This window comes from Myotis brandtii, unplaced genomic scaffold (genome assembly GCF_000412655.1).
Source record: "Myotis brandtii unplaced genomic scaffold, ASM41265v1 scaffold237, whole genome shotgun sequence".
NCBI lineage: Eukaryota > Metazoa > Chordata > Mammalia > Chiroptera > Vespertilionidae > Myotis > Myotis brandtii.
The window spans coordinates 4440213-4454132 of NW_005358943.1; the positions used below are offsets into that span (position 1 = coordinate 4440213).

General features: G+C 36.8%; 1 protein-coding gene across 1 annotated transcript in view; it reads right to left on the reverse strand.

Annotated features, from left to right (window-relative positions):
- The window catches only part of ATF7IP (activating transcription factor 7 interacting protein), a 122470-nt gene extending 108556 nt beyond the window's left edge, over positions 1–13914 (reverse strand). The window contains exon 1 of the mRNA XM_014540188.1: positions 13845–13914. The gene's annotated coding sequence lies outside the window, so the exon portion shown is untranslated. The remainder of the gene's footprint in view (positions 1–13844) is intronic.
- Between the last annotated feature and the right edge of the window lie 6 nt (positions 13915–13920).

The following is a 13920-nucleotide window of genomic DNA, read 5'->3' on the forward strand; positions in this document are numbered from 1 at the left end:
GAGGCATCAGGATTTTAGGGATAGCCAAAAAAAGGTTGGGAACCACTGATCTAGAATTAAAAATGAAAGCAACATAACAAGAGAGGACTGTCTGCTGAGTAGAGACCCCTAGTTCTCTTGCTCCATTAATCTCCAACATTCTTGGGTTAATCTCCAAGAATGCTGGCAATCAGACTTTGAGTCTCTATGTACAAACATGGAAGACAATTCTCTGGTGGCATCTAACAAGCCCAAGATGCAAGACCTTAAGAGCTTGGGAGCTCTCCAAAAATAGCCCACCCTGAGCGGCCTATAGTGAAGTTCAACCTGACAAGTTTAAATATTCTAATCTATTTAAATATTCTAATTACTTTTAATCTTCCATAACATATTATGTAATAAGACAAAGAAGAGGAACAGAACTAAGAAAATTCTAACATGGAAGGCAAAGACTAAAGAAAAGAAAATAACACAAAGCAATCAACTGTGCAGGAAAACTTTTAAAAAATATAAGAAAAAATGTCACATTCATGTTTCAAAAGTAAAATACTATAGACAAGGAATGAAAAACACAAATTAAGAACACGATAGCTCTGGCCGGTGTTGCTCAGTGGTCAGAACTTTGGCCCTTGTACTGAGGGGTCTCGGGTTTGATTCTCAGTCAAGGGCACATACCTAGGTTCAATCCCCAGCCCAGGTTGGGGCACATGTGGTAGGCAACCCATTGGTGTGTCTCTCACATCAATGTTTCTCTCTCTCTCTCCCTCCTCCCCCATCCCTGTTCCTCTCTCTCTCCCACACTCTCTAAAAAATCAATGAAAAAAATATCCTCGGGTGAGGATTAACAACATAAAACAAAAAAGAACATGACAGAAAAAAAATAAAAATCTCAATAGAAAAACTGAATGATAAAGCTGAACAAATCTAACTGAGCAAAGATAAAGTTGTAAATAAGACAATTAGTGTAACCAACCAAAAATTCACACTGTAATGACAGAATGGCAGAAGAAAGATATCACCAATGAAATTATTTAAGAAAAATTTTCAGGTTAAGAGTTACCAAAGTGCCGAAACCGGTTTGGCTCGGTGGATAGAGCGTCGGCCTGCTGACTAAAAGGTCCCAGGTTCGATTCCGGTCAAGGGCACGTACCTGGGTTGCGGGCACATCCCAGTAGGAGATGTGCAGGAGGCAGCTGATCGATGTTTCTCTCTCATCAATGTTTCTAACTCTCTATCTCTCTCCCTTCCTCTCTGTAAAAAATCAATAAAATATATTTTTTAAAAAAAGAGTTACCAAACTGAAAGGACCTGATGATAAATGCCAGCCAACAATAAACTTTCAGAATACTGGAGACTATTAAAGATTCTACAAGCTGTTATTAAGGGGCAAATCAAAAATAAGAATGGTTTCATATTTCTCAGTAGTAATAGAAGATAATAAAACAGTGCCCTTAAAATTCTGAAGAAACATTATTTCTAACCTAGATTTCTATACCTAGCCAAACTATCACGCATAAAAAATACAGGACAATTTTCAGACATACATAGTCTCAAAAAATATACCTCCCATATATTGTTTCTCAAAAAGTTACTAGCCAATATGGTCCCCTTCCCTCTAATGATAGAAGTCAATAAAAAGACATAGCATAAAAAACAAGGGTTCTGCCCTAACCAGTTTGGCTCAGTGGACAGAGCATCCGCCCATGGGTTCAATTCCAGTCAAGGGCACATACCTCAGATGCAGGTTCGATCCCTGGCCCTGGTCAGGGCTCTTGTGGGAGGCAACTAATTGATGCGTCTCTCTCACATCAATGTTTCTCTCTGTCTTCCCCCTTCCTTCCACTCTCTCTAAAATCAATGGAAATATATCCTCAGGTAAGGATTAACAAAAAATAAAAAACAAGGGTTCTGCACAGAAAGGAGTGAAGGAAATCCCCACAATGATGAATAAAATTCTAAGGATGACAGTGGTATGCCAAATGTAGAGAATTAGGCTAGACTGGAGCAATGCGACTCAAGAAACAAAAATACCATGGACACAGACAATAGTGTGGTGAAGGTCTGGGACAGATGGGTGCGGGGTGAAGGTAGTCAATGGGGAAAAAAACAAAGGGGGCATCTGTAATACTTTCAACAACAAAGATAAATTAAAAAAATAAAGAGAAACAAAAATGAAACCAAGATCCTTGCTGCCACTATTCCTAAAAGGGAAAATGTGTCTTCTACGTAAACATCAAAAGATCCTTAATAAAGGACTTTACGAAATCATCTTAACTATTACTATATGCAAGGGACTCATAGATACAGACCTCCTGGTATAGAGATGACATTACCTCTATGAATCGACATATGTCAAAACTGTATCAAGAGAATGGGTCAAGATTCCCATGATTCTGTTAGTCTGGTGCAGACAATTTTGTGTTAAGTAGATTAACTTTAGAGCAGTAAAACAAGAATTACCTAGGATTAAGTGAACTGATTTAATTGTGGTTAATATTTTAATATTTATTGATTTTTTTAGAAAGGAATACCAATGAGAGCGTGGAACATCGATTGGCTTCCTCCTGCATGCCCCCTACCAGAGATCCCACCCTCAAGCCAGGCATGTGCCCTGACCAAGAATGAAATTAGCAACATTTTGGTGCACGAGACGACATCCAACCAACTGAGCCACCCCACAGGGAAATATTTTATTTTTAATGGTCATATCAAACCTGCAACCTAGGTATGTGCCCTGACCAAGAATCAAAACCACAACCTTTTGGTTTATGAGATGATGCTCTAACCAACTAAGCCACCAGGCCAGAGCTGGAATCAACATTTCATATATAAGGAATACTGTTGGGAAACACTAATTGCCCATGTCCCACTACAAAATTACTGTTCTTTTCACTTTACTATATTACTAACTGGTTTTAGGGAAATACTTTGTCCTTTCCTTTGTTCTTTCTTTCCTCATTTATTCATTTATTTGTTTTTATTTTCCAACTTTTAAATCACTTAAAATAAGTTTGAGAGGCAAAGGAATTACACAAACTTAAAACACAAAATTATGTCATTTCATCTTTTTATTACACCCTTATTAATATGCATACATATGTCCTTCAGAGTTATATTTTAGAAGCTTATTAATAGGTAAGCAATAGTGTTTCCTCATTTTCTTAACTTTCTTCTATTTCTTAATAATTTTTTTCTAAAAGTTGTTTTACTACTTATAATTTTTCATGTGCAAAATGCATGTCTAATCTTTGAAAATTTATCCAGTGGGTGCTTAAGTAAATTACATGTTCAATTTTTTTTTAAGTTCTAACATCTATGGATAATGAGTTAAATGAAAGGAAAGAACTAGATTATCTGCCTCCCCTTTTTTTCACCTCCACCTAAAACAAATAGGTTCTATTCTTTTGATGAGTAAATATTTATTGAATATCAAGGTCGGAATTGTGGAAAGCAATCTCATAGTTATAACAGTGGTCTTACCATGGTTTAAGCATACCTAATTAGAAGGGATTTGTCTTTAAAGTGTGACATTTTCCAGATATATCAATAACGTATTAATTACTAACTGCAGGAAGCTTATAAAGTACTACACAAATAACCCTAAGCATAAAAGTAGAAAGAAATACCTTTAAAGGATATACAAAGAAAACAAAGTAAAAAGAGAAATAAGAGAACTTCCAGCTGAGAATAATTAACAGATCCTTTATTAGGTTTATTATATAGGCACCATGGCAGCAATGACTTATTAACAAAAATCAAGAATTTATATTAGGGAGCTATTTTGAGTTCTCCTAACATAACATTTCCTTGATTTCCCCACAACAGAGTCCCACATTCTGTGCCTTGCACAAGCATCTATTGTTTTATTTATCATCTACGGAAAGCTACTTTTAATTACTTAATTAATCATGTAAGTTTTCCCAATAAGCAAATAATTCACCACCACAATCTTTTTACTTAAGTATATTACAAGGCCTTCAAAAATCATTATTTTCCACGCTGGACGGTGTGGCTAAATGGTTGGAGCGTCATCCCGCACCAAAGGGTCAAGGGTTTGATTCCCAGTCAGGGCATACACCCAGGTTGTGGGTTCAGTCCACGGGAGACAATTTACCCACTGTCCTTCATCCTTTTAAAATAAGCAAATTAACTGGCAAGGTTAAAAAATATGACAGTTGTTTTAAAAATTAAATTAAAATGCCAATTCTTGCAAAACTAATCACAATTTAATGTTTTCAAAGGGAAGCAAAAAAGAGGAAGAATTCTACCAAATAAGATAAATATTTATAATAACTAGAACCTCAGCCACAAATCATGAACACAAAGCTCTCAAAGTCCCATTTCAAAAGATACAGTTATAACTGGATCTAACTCTTAAAACAAAAGTTTTCAATATCAAATTATGAATTACTTAGAGAGGCTACTTCTACAGCCTCCTTTTGTAGCAGAAAATGCTAGTTGTTCTCTAATATCCATTTCTCTCCTTCATTTATAAAGCTTTCTAATTTTAGCCAACCTCATCTCATGGTTGTCCGAATGTGTACTACATTTCCCAGCCTTCCTTTCCCAGCTAAGTATGTTCCAATGACTAAATTTTCACCCATAAAACATGAGTCAAAGTGATATGTGCCACTTCCAAATCATGTTTTCAAAAGAATGAAAACATGAATGAGCATTCCCACTCACTGTCTTTTCTCCCTTGCCCCTGGCTAGTGAAACTGTGTAGTAGTTCAACCTACAAACCATGTTCAACATATGGAAACCGTGTTAAACCAAAGCCAGCTGTAAATCCTAAACGGTCTTCTGCTGTATTGTTATATGAGAGAAATAAACAGTTTTCATGCTTAAACAATAGTAATAGTTTCTTAGAGAAGTTTAGTCTTTACTGTAATCCAATTAGCTCCTGATATTTACCACTTAAAAGAAAATAAAAGTTCAAAGATAGTCTTTTTTTTCTTCCATGCTTTCCCCTATTTCTTCCTTTTCTTAAAATATTTAATCTAATATTAGGTAGCAGGGCAGATACATCTTAAGCTCCAAAGCCTTAGTTGAAAATGAGCTGAAGCATTCAAGTCATTATTGTCTCACCAAACACTTTTTATCCTGGTCCTCAAAACAGCAGATTCTCTTTCCACCTTCTAGGTTTACCTTTGTACAAAATGCAAGGTATTATCTTTGAGGATTACCAACTCCAAGAGAATTCTTTTTACATCATGTCAGTTCTGAGAATCACTATTCTAATGTACAATTCAAATTTCTCATTAGAATGTAAAAGTGCCATAAAGTGCTACACACATAATTCTTGGTTACCCACGAAGGCACTAATTCCCCAAAGTAGCACAGGGTTATACAAACAAGGAAAGGAAGACATTCTGACACTGCCACCTCACATCACCATCATACAAAGGGGTACTCTCTCACAAACAAAAGGGTTCAAGCTAGTTATTCCTAGCTATTAGATACAAAATACACAACAATTTTATACTATTCTGAGCAATGAAAAATTGCAGACATGAATAAGTAAACATTTCTGATGGTAAAGTTAATAGGTCATCTTCATTTCCCCGACTTTCGTGTTTATGTAAGTCCAATTATAAAGACTGCCAGGGAGGCACTATCAACTATACCCATAGGCCTAGGCCTGCCACGCTTTTTGAAAGGTGGCCAAGGAGATGCTTCAGTCATTACCTTAAAGACTCAAAAATCCAAATGATTAAAATTCAAAACTGCAAACATTCACATTGTATAAATAAGCATTAACGCACTCATACTCTATCCATTAGAGAATGGTTTCCACCCTACAACTTGAAACATATATAAACAAAGTTTAATTTTGTGGAACTCATTGCTCCCTGTTGAACAAACTAACATGACAGGAGAAACTACTGAATTTACGTTGTAGATTATAAGACAATCTGAAAAAGAACACTGTGAAATAATATTATTTAATTTTTTTAAGATTTTTTTTATTGATTTTTAAAAAGAGAGGAAGGGAGAGGGAGAAAAACATGGATATGAAAGTGAAACCATCAGCTGCCTCCTGCACAACCCCAATGCGGGGATGGAGCTTGAAACCCAGGCATGTGCCCTGACCCATAATCAAACTGGCAACCTTTAGGTTCCAGGGATGAAGCCCAACCAACTGAGCCACACCAGCCAGGGCTATGACGTAATTTTTGAAGTCTAGGGCTCTCTAGAACACATAGCAAGATCAAATAGGCAAGAGTTGTTGTTTTTTTAAAAGAAGCTCCTCTAGTAGGTAGGTAATTTCTATATACTCTAGGGAACTTACAAGAACAAAGAGCTACTTGATGATATACTTGTAACCTATTATGTAAATACTGTTAAAGCATCACATAATTTTATCTATAATATGCCCCACAAATATTAAAACTCAAAGGTAAGAATTTTATCCTCAAAATTCTTTCAGCATATGCCAATGTATGAATTTTCCATATACCTCAAAACTTAAAAACATAACACATCTTTCTAAACTAAATCATATACTTTTTTGCCTTCCTGAACAAGTTAAACATATCTAAATATTCTGTATAATTCAGAATCATTAATGAGATTGTCAATTATCACAATGACTACAGATTATAAAATGATTACATAATTATTGCATAATAAGTACTGATTCAGTTCTAGATATACAGATTCCCAAACTAAATAACCTCAAAACTAAAATTTTAAATTCTTGCTTCTAACACTTGAAATCTGACACCTCTACACTATCAAGATGCTAGCCATCATCTCTTGCTACTATCTATATATATTTCTCTGGTAGTACTTTTCCTGTCCCAAATTTGCTAAAAACAAGTATCATTTGTCAGAACTAGGAAAAATTCTCAGGTAAGAGCAAAGGTCACACAAAAACAGTAAAATATAAAAACTTCTCGTTCCATCGGCATGGCTCAGTGGTTGAGCATCGACCTATGAACCAGGAGCTCATGGTTCGATTCCAGGTCAGGCACAAACCCCAGTAGGGGGTGTGCAGGAGGCAGTTGATCAATGATTCTCTCTCATCATTGATGTTTATACCTCTCTTTCCGTCTCCCTTTCTCTCTGAAATCAATAAAAATATTTTTAAATAAAAATAAAATAAAAAATTCTTAGCAGTTTTCCTTGAAAAAGACCTAAGCACTTCCCATTAAAATACCAACGGCATACTTCACAGGATCTAGAACGAACTCTCCAAAAATTCATCTGGAATAAAAAAAGACCCCGAATAGCTGCAGCGATCCTGAGAAAGAACAAAGTAGGTGGGATCTCAATACCAGATATCAAGCTGTATTACAAAGCCACTGTTCTCAAAACTGCCTGGTACTGGCACAAGAACAGACATATAGATCAATGGAATAGAATAGAGAGCCCAGAAATCAGCCCCAACCAATACGCTCAATTAATATTTGACAAAGGAGGCAAGAACATACAATGGAGTCAAGACAGTCTCTTCAATAAATGGTGCTGGGAAAATTGGACAGATACATGCAAGAAAATGAAACTAGACCACCAACTTACACCATACACAAAAATAAACTCAAAATGGATAAAGGACTTAAATATACGACAGGAAACCATAAAAATACTAGAAGAATCCAAAGGCAACAAAATCTCAGACATATGCCGAAGCAATTTCTTCACCGATACAGATCCTAGGGCATTGGAAACTAAAGAGAAAATAAACAAATGGGACTACATCAAAATAAAAAGTTTCTGCACAGCAAAAGAAACCATCAACAAAACAACAAGAAAGCCCACTACATGGGAGAACATATTTGCCAACATTATATCTGATAAGGGCCTAATCTCCAACATTTATAGGGAACTCATACAACTTAACAAAAGGAAGATAAACAATCCAATCAAAAAATGGGCAAAGGACCTAAATAGACACCTTTCAAAAGAGGACATTCAGAAAGCCAAGAGACATATGAAAACATGCTCAAAGTCGCTAATCATCCGAGAGATGCAAATCAAAACAACAATGAGGTACCATCTCACACCTGTCAGAATGGCTATCATCAACAAATCAACAAACGACAAGTGCTGGAGAGGATGTGGAGAAAAAGGAACACTTGTGCACTGCTGGTGGGAATGCAGACTGGTGCAGCCACTATGGAAGACAGTATGGAGTTTCCTCAAAAAACTGGAAATGGAACTCCCATTTGACCCTGTGATCCCACTTCTAGGAATATATCCCAAGAAACCAAAAACACCAATCAGAAAGGATATATGCACCCCTATGTTCATAGCAGCACAATTCACCATAGCTAAGATTTGGAAACAGCCTAAGTGCCCATCAGTAGATGAATGGATTAGAAAACTGTGGTACATCTACACGATGGAATACTATGCTGCTGTAAAAAAGAAGGAACTCTTACCATTTGCAACAGCATGGATGGAACTGGAGAGCATTATGCTAAGTGAAATAAGCCAGTCAATGAAGGAAAAATACCACATGATCTCACTCATTCATGGATAATAGAGACCATTATAAACTTTTGAACAATAATAGATACAGAGGCAGAGCTACCTCAAACAGATTGTCAAACTGCAGCGGGAAGGCCGGGGAGGGTTGGGGGGCAGGAGGGAAGGGGGTAAGAGATCAACCGAAGGACTTGTATGCATGCATATAAGCAAAACCAATGGACATAAGACACTGGGGGGTAGGGGAGGCCAGGGGATTGTCAAGGGCGGAGATAAAAAAGGACACATATATAATACCCTTTGTAATACTTTGAGCAATAAAAAAATTTAAAAAAATAAAAAAATATATAAAAAAAGATAAAATTATGAAAGACACTGGACATCAGGAAGCAGAGATTGATCTCTTACAGATAGTAAATAAATGACGTGAGTCCTATGATGGCTCCACATTCCTTGAGTTTCTAGGCCACAGCTTAGAGAGGCAGAGCCCAGGCAAAGACCAGCAGTCTCACTACTAGTATGTAGAGGAGAGGAATCCTTGAAAAAGACCTAAGATGGGAATTTTTCATTAAAAAGAAAAAGAAAATGCCTAACAGAAACCAGTATCTTAACAATTCTACCTATTGCCTAGGTTTATTTTTATAAAACCAATAGTATTTTGAGTTCTATCTTTACTTCCTTTTCTCCTTTTCACTAATTTCAAGTTTAAAGAGTTCAATAAAAATGTTTTGGAAATAAACTTACTTTCTTTCCTATACCCATTATTTAAGTGATAAAATAGAATTATAACTGAAAGAGATCACTAATAAGCAAGATTATACTTTTCAGTGCAATCAGTACAAACAGTAGATTTAATGGAGATTTAACCAAAATTCCTCCATTGAAAAAAAAGTCTATGTTAAACAAAGAAGAAAATTTTAGTTTAAAAATTGTAGAACATTTTATCATATTTTTCCTACTTCTAACTTCATAATTTGCACTATTTTCATGTCATTATGTCCTAAAGCAGATTAAAAATAGAAATGTAGTCCTATTACACACACCTGAAAGGTCTCAGGTTCGATTTCTGTTCCCAGCACATACCCAGCTTGTGGGTTCCATCTCAGGTCAAGGGGAGGCAACAGATCAATGTTCATTACAGCATCATTTACAATAGCCAAAATTTGGAAGTAGCCCAAATGCCCATCAGTAGATAAGTGGATTAAAAAGCTGTGGTACATTTACACAATGGAATACTACTCTGCCATTAAAAAGAAGAAATTTTTACCCTTTGCAACTGCATGAATGGACCTGGAGAATATTATGCTAAGTGAAATAAGCCAGTCAGAGAAAGACAAGTCCTCATTATGATTTCACTCATATATGGAATTTAATGAAGAAACTGAACTACCAAGCAAAATAGAAACTGACTCACAGGTAGAGCACAGGCAAAAAAAAGTTCAAGTTCACTAATTATAGAAAAAAAGAAGTTAATAAGATACTATTTTCAACCACCAAACTGATAGTGCAGTGGTTGGCAAACTGTGGCTCGTGAGCCACATGCGGCTCTTTGGCCCCTTGAGTGTGGCTCTTCCACATACCGACTTCTGCACATGGGTCACAAAGTTTCAATCGCACTGTAAGTGCACGCCCGCACGTGGTATTTTGTGGAAGAGCCACACTCAAGCGGCCAAAGAGCCGCATGTGGCTCGCAAGCCACAGTTTGCCGACCACTGTGATAGTGGTATGAGAAATGCTATTCAAATCATCTTTTTATCAATTTTGTAAATTAATTTAAAAGCCTTTTGAAACAGTAATCTATAATAATAAAAGTGTAATATGCTAACTAGACCAGACGTCTTTCCGGACATCCTTCTGGATGAAGCCGGGGCTGTGAGGGAAGCCCGGGTCCTGGGTGCTAGAGGGAAGCCGGTGCTGGCAGCATGGGAAAGAAGGCCTACTCTTGCACGCATTTCGTGCATTGGGCCTCTAGTTTCAAATAAATTATAAAAAGTATATCATGACTCATGTTCAAGGATGTTCACTTCAATTATAATATCAGTTATAATAGAAAATGGGCAATAAGCAAAATGGTCAACAAGAAAAGAAGGTTTGGTATGCTCAGTGGTTAGAGCATCAGCCATCACACAGAAGGGTCAGGGCACATACTTGGGTTGCAGGTTTGATCCCATGTGTGGGAGGCAACCAATTAACGTCTCTCACATCGATGTCTTTCTTTCTCTCTCTCTCTCTCTCTCTCTCTCTCCCCCCCCCCCCCCCCCCTCCCTCCCCCTCTCTAAAAATCAATGGAAAAATATCCTAAGGTGAGGACTAACAACAACAAAATAGGTTTAGTAAGTCACAGCACATTCTAAAACTATCTAATAAAAGCCTAAGCAACCTTTACGGCGGAACCACCAGAACAACCAGTCGCTGTGATGCACACTGACCACCAGGGGGCAGACACTCAACGCAGGAGCTGCCCCTGGTGGTCAGTGCACTCCCCAGTCAGAAGCCGGGCTCACAGGTGGCAGGAGCCTCTCCCACCTCCGCAGCAGCGCTAAGGAGCAGCGAGCAGGCAGGCAGTAAGGAGCAAGGGGTCCCGGACTGTGAGAGGGTGCAGGCTGGGCTGAGGGTTCCCCCCCACCCCCAGTGCAAGAATTTCGTGCACTGGGCCTCTAGCAGTGATAATATTATGTGGCTATTTAAAAACATTTGTTGAATATTTAATAATTTGGGATATTTTCACAATATATCATATAACCATTAAAAACACGCATTCTAAAAGAATAATAAGCCTGGCCAATGTGGCTAAGTGGTTGAGCGTCATGCTTCGACTCCTGGTCAGGGCACATGCCTGAGTGCAGGCTCAATTCCCAGTAGGGGGGCAGGCAGGATGCAGCCAACTAATGTTTCCTCTCATCGACTTTTCTCTCTATCCCTCTCCCTTCCACTCAGTAAAAACCAATAATATGAACATTTTAATAGAATAAAATGGGAAAATATCCACAATATAATACTAAATTAAAAACAGGTCAATCAATTATCACAAAGGTCACAAAAATCACCAAAACATTTAGAGCATTTATTTCTAAATGTTAATTAATTTCAATATGTTCCTAATGTGCTATAAGTAAAAAAAATTTTTTTTAATATTTTTATCATACATTTAAATTATTAAAAAGCCAATTTTATGGTTTATGGCTTCATCAAACCTTATCTGAACTAAATTCTACAATGCTTAAAATTCACAAAATAACCCCATTAACTTTTATGCATTCCTGGAGTAACCTAGTTTTAATATTTATATATGCTGCATACATGTCAAAATTTTGCGGCATCGTAACTATCCAAGTAAAATTTCAAAACAAGCTTGTACTGACAGCACACGGATGAACAAAGAGTGGAGGTTCACACAATTCATTAATCTTAGTTTTAAGTTTATAGAACTGTATTTGCCTTTCTAACAAACATGACGGCAAAATTGTCCCACCAATAAATATTTACATTGTTCATTATGTTCTTCAGTGTTTTCAAGTACCTCTTATGATCTTTACCATTAACCTAAGAGGCAATCGTTTGTATATTCAAATTAAAACATCAGCTTAAATATATAAACCAAAATATTTCACTTTTCTGGAAATGCAAAGTGTACCATGCCCTAAGATCAAAGTTCTTTTCTTTACCTAAATATGTATGTCTCTACACATATCACACGTACAGACACACAAATACAGAAAGTACAACATATTTTTAATTCTAATAAAACATCAGAAACAATGTCAAAGGAGGTGGGAGAGGGGTCTGCTGGGTAAACCACTCCAGAAGCATAAAAGGGAAAATTGCACAAGTGCCCTCTAAATATATTTCTGTATAGGAGACTCCAGAAGCCCAGGAACTATATCAGCAACAAATTTTCTGTGAAGAAAAAATAATATTTCCTATCACTCCATTCTATCTCATACGTGATATCATTTTTTAAAAATCCACCAACCACAAGTATTCCTTTCAACTACATCTTGTTAGTACTACTAATGGTACTTATTTTAGGCAATAAAAACAATCCTAAAGCAACCAAGATTACAAAGCAATAGCCACTTCTTCATTTGACAGGGGACTTACTTAAACTTATCGAGAAAGGAATTATTTTGTATACAAACCATAGATGAAGCTTACGAAAACCATTTACAAGTTTTTAGCCCAGTAAGAAATAATTTCCACAATGGTAGAATTATATTAAATCGTATAAAACTTCTCCCAAGGGTGTTATGTAAGATTAAAATATAATGACACTACCATTTTAAACTAAAATAATCACTAGCATACGTGTAACTACCTTCTTTAAGAAAGTAAAACCAGGAACAAACTTACAATTTTAAAAAATCAAACACAATATTATCTTATACATATGTGGTCAGTGTATTTTGTAAATCAACTGATTTTATTTTTATTGATGGTTCACTTAATTTCCTCATAAAGGCCTCAGTGTGGTTAGAAGTTCTTTACAGAATTCTTTATCAGAAAAATTCATCAAGTTTTATGTTTTACATATCATAAACAAAATGCTAAGAAAATGAATTAATTTTAAAACAGTAATAAAAATGATCTAACTGAAGCAATAATGGACAAGTGATCAGAGACCGAAAAAATGTATAACTCTAATGCAAGTATGATCAGAAGCACACAAACTAATTAAAATTAAATCTTCACTGACTCAGGATGAAATATTTTCTAAAAATAAATGCCCAAAGGAGATTGAGATTTCTTTTTAAACAACATCACATTGTCTTTCCAATGGGCCCTCCCCCTCATATTTCCCAAACTCAAATTGTTTCTATTTTGTAAACATTCACAACAGCACTGGTAAAAACAGGGTTAAAAATGTATTTGCAAATATGCAGTTCAAATAAATGCATTTCCTGTATGACCACCACTAGGTGCTGATCTTCACCTGCCTAAATATAAACTTGAATCCAGCAAAACTCTAAAAGTGAAATTATAATCCAGAACCATAGGTGACAATCACTTTCACAGAAAATTAAGTCCACAGCCTCTCAGAGAATCAGAGAAACAGAAGAAAACAGTTTAAGGTCAGTTTAACGCTTCAACATCAGTGAAGCGTTTTTCTTGAAAAATGTGGGAATTTGAGGGTAACAAAATGTAACCCTCTCAAGAATGAGGAAAATTAAATCTAGAACCCAAATGGCGTCCAACAAGAACATTAGATCTTGAAAATGCATATTGCGCTTGCGCAGCCACCGCCCCGCCAGCTGCACAACTGCAGCTAGAGGCCGACCCCGCAAGATCACGTGCTCCCATGCAGCGCGCGCGCCCGCAACCGCGCACGCGCAAACGCAACTCCCGCGGCCGCCATAATGCGGTCTTGACTCTTCAGAAATACAATAGTAATTCAAGAAAACATGGTTATAACAGCCCCTAGGATGCACATATACCTTTCCGGGCGGAAGATGAGGGAAGGGGTACTAAGTTCCTTCCCACAGCGCCGTTCCGCGCTGCCGTCCCCAACGC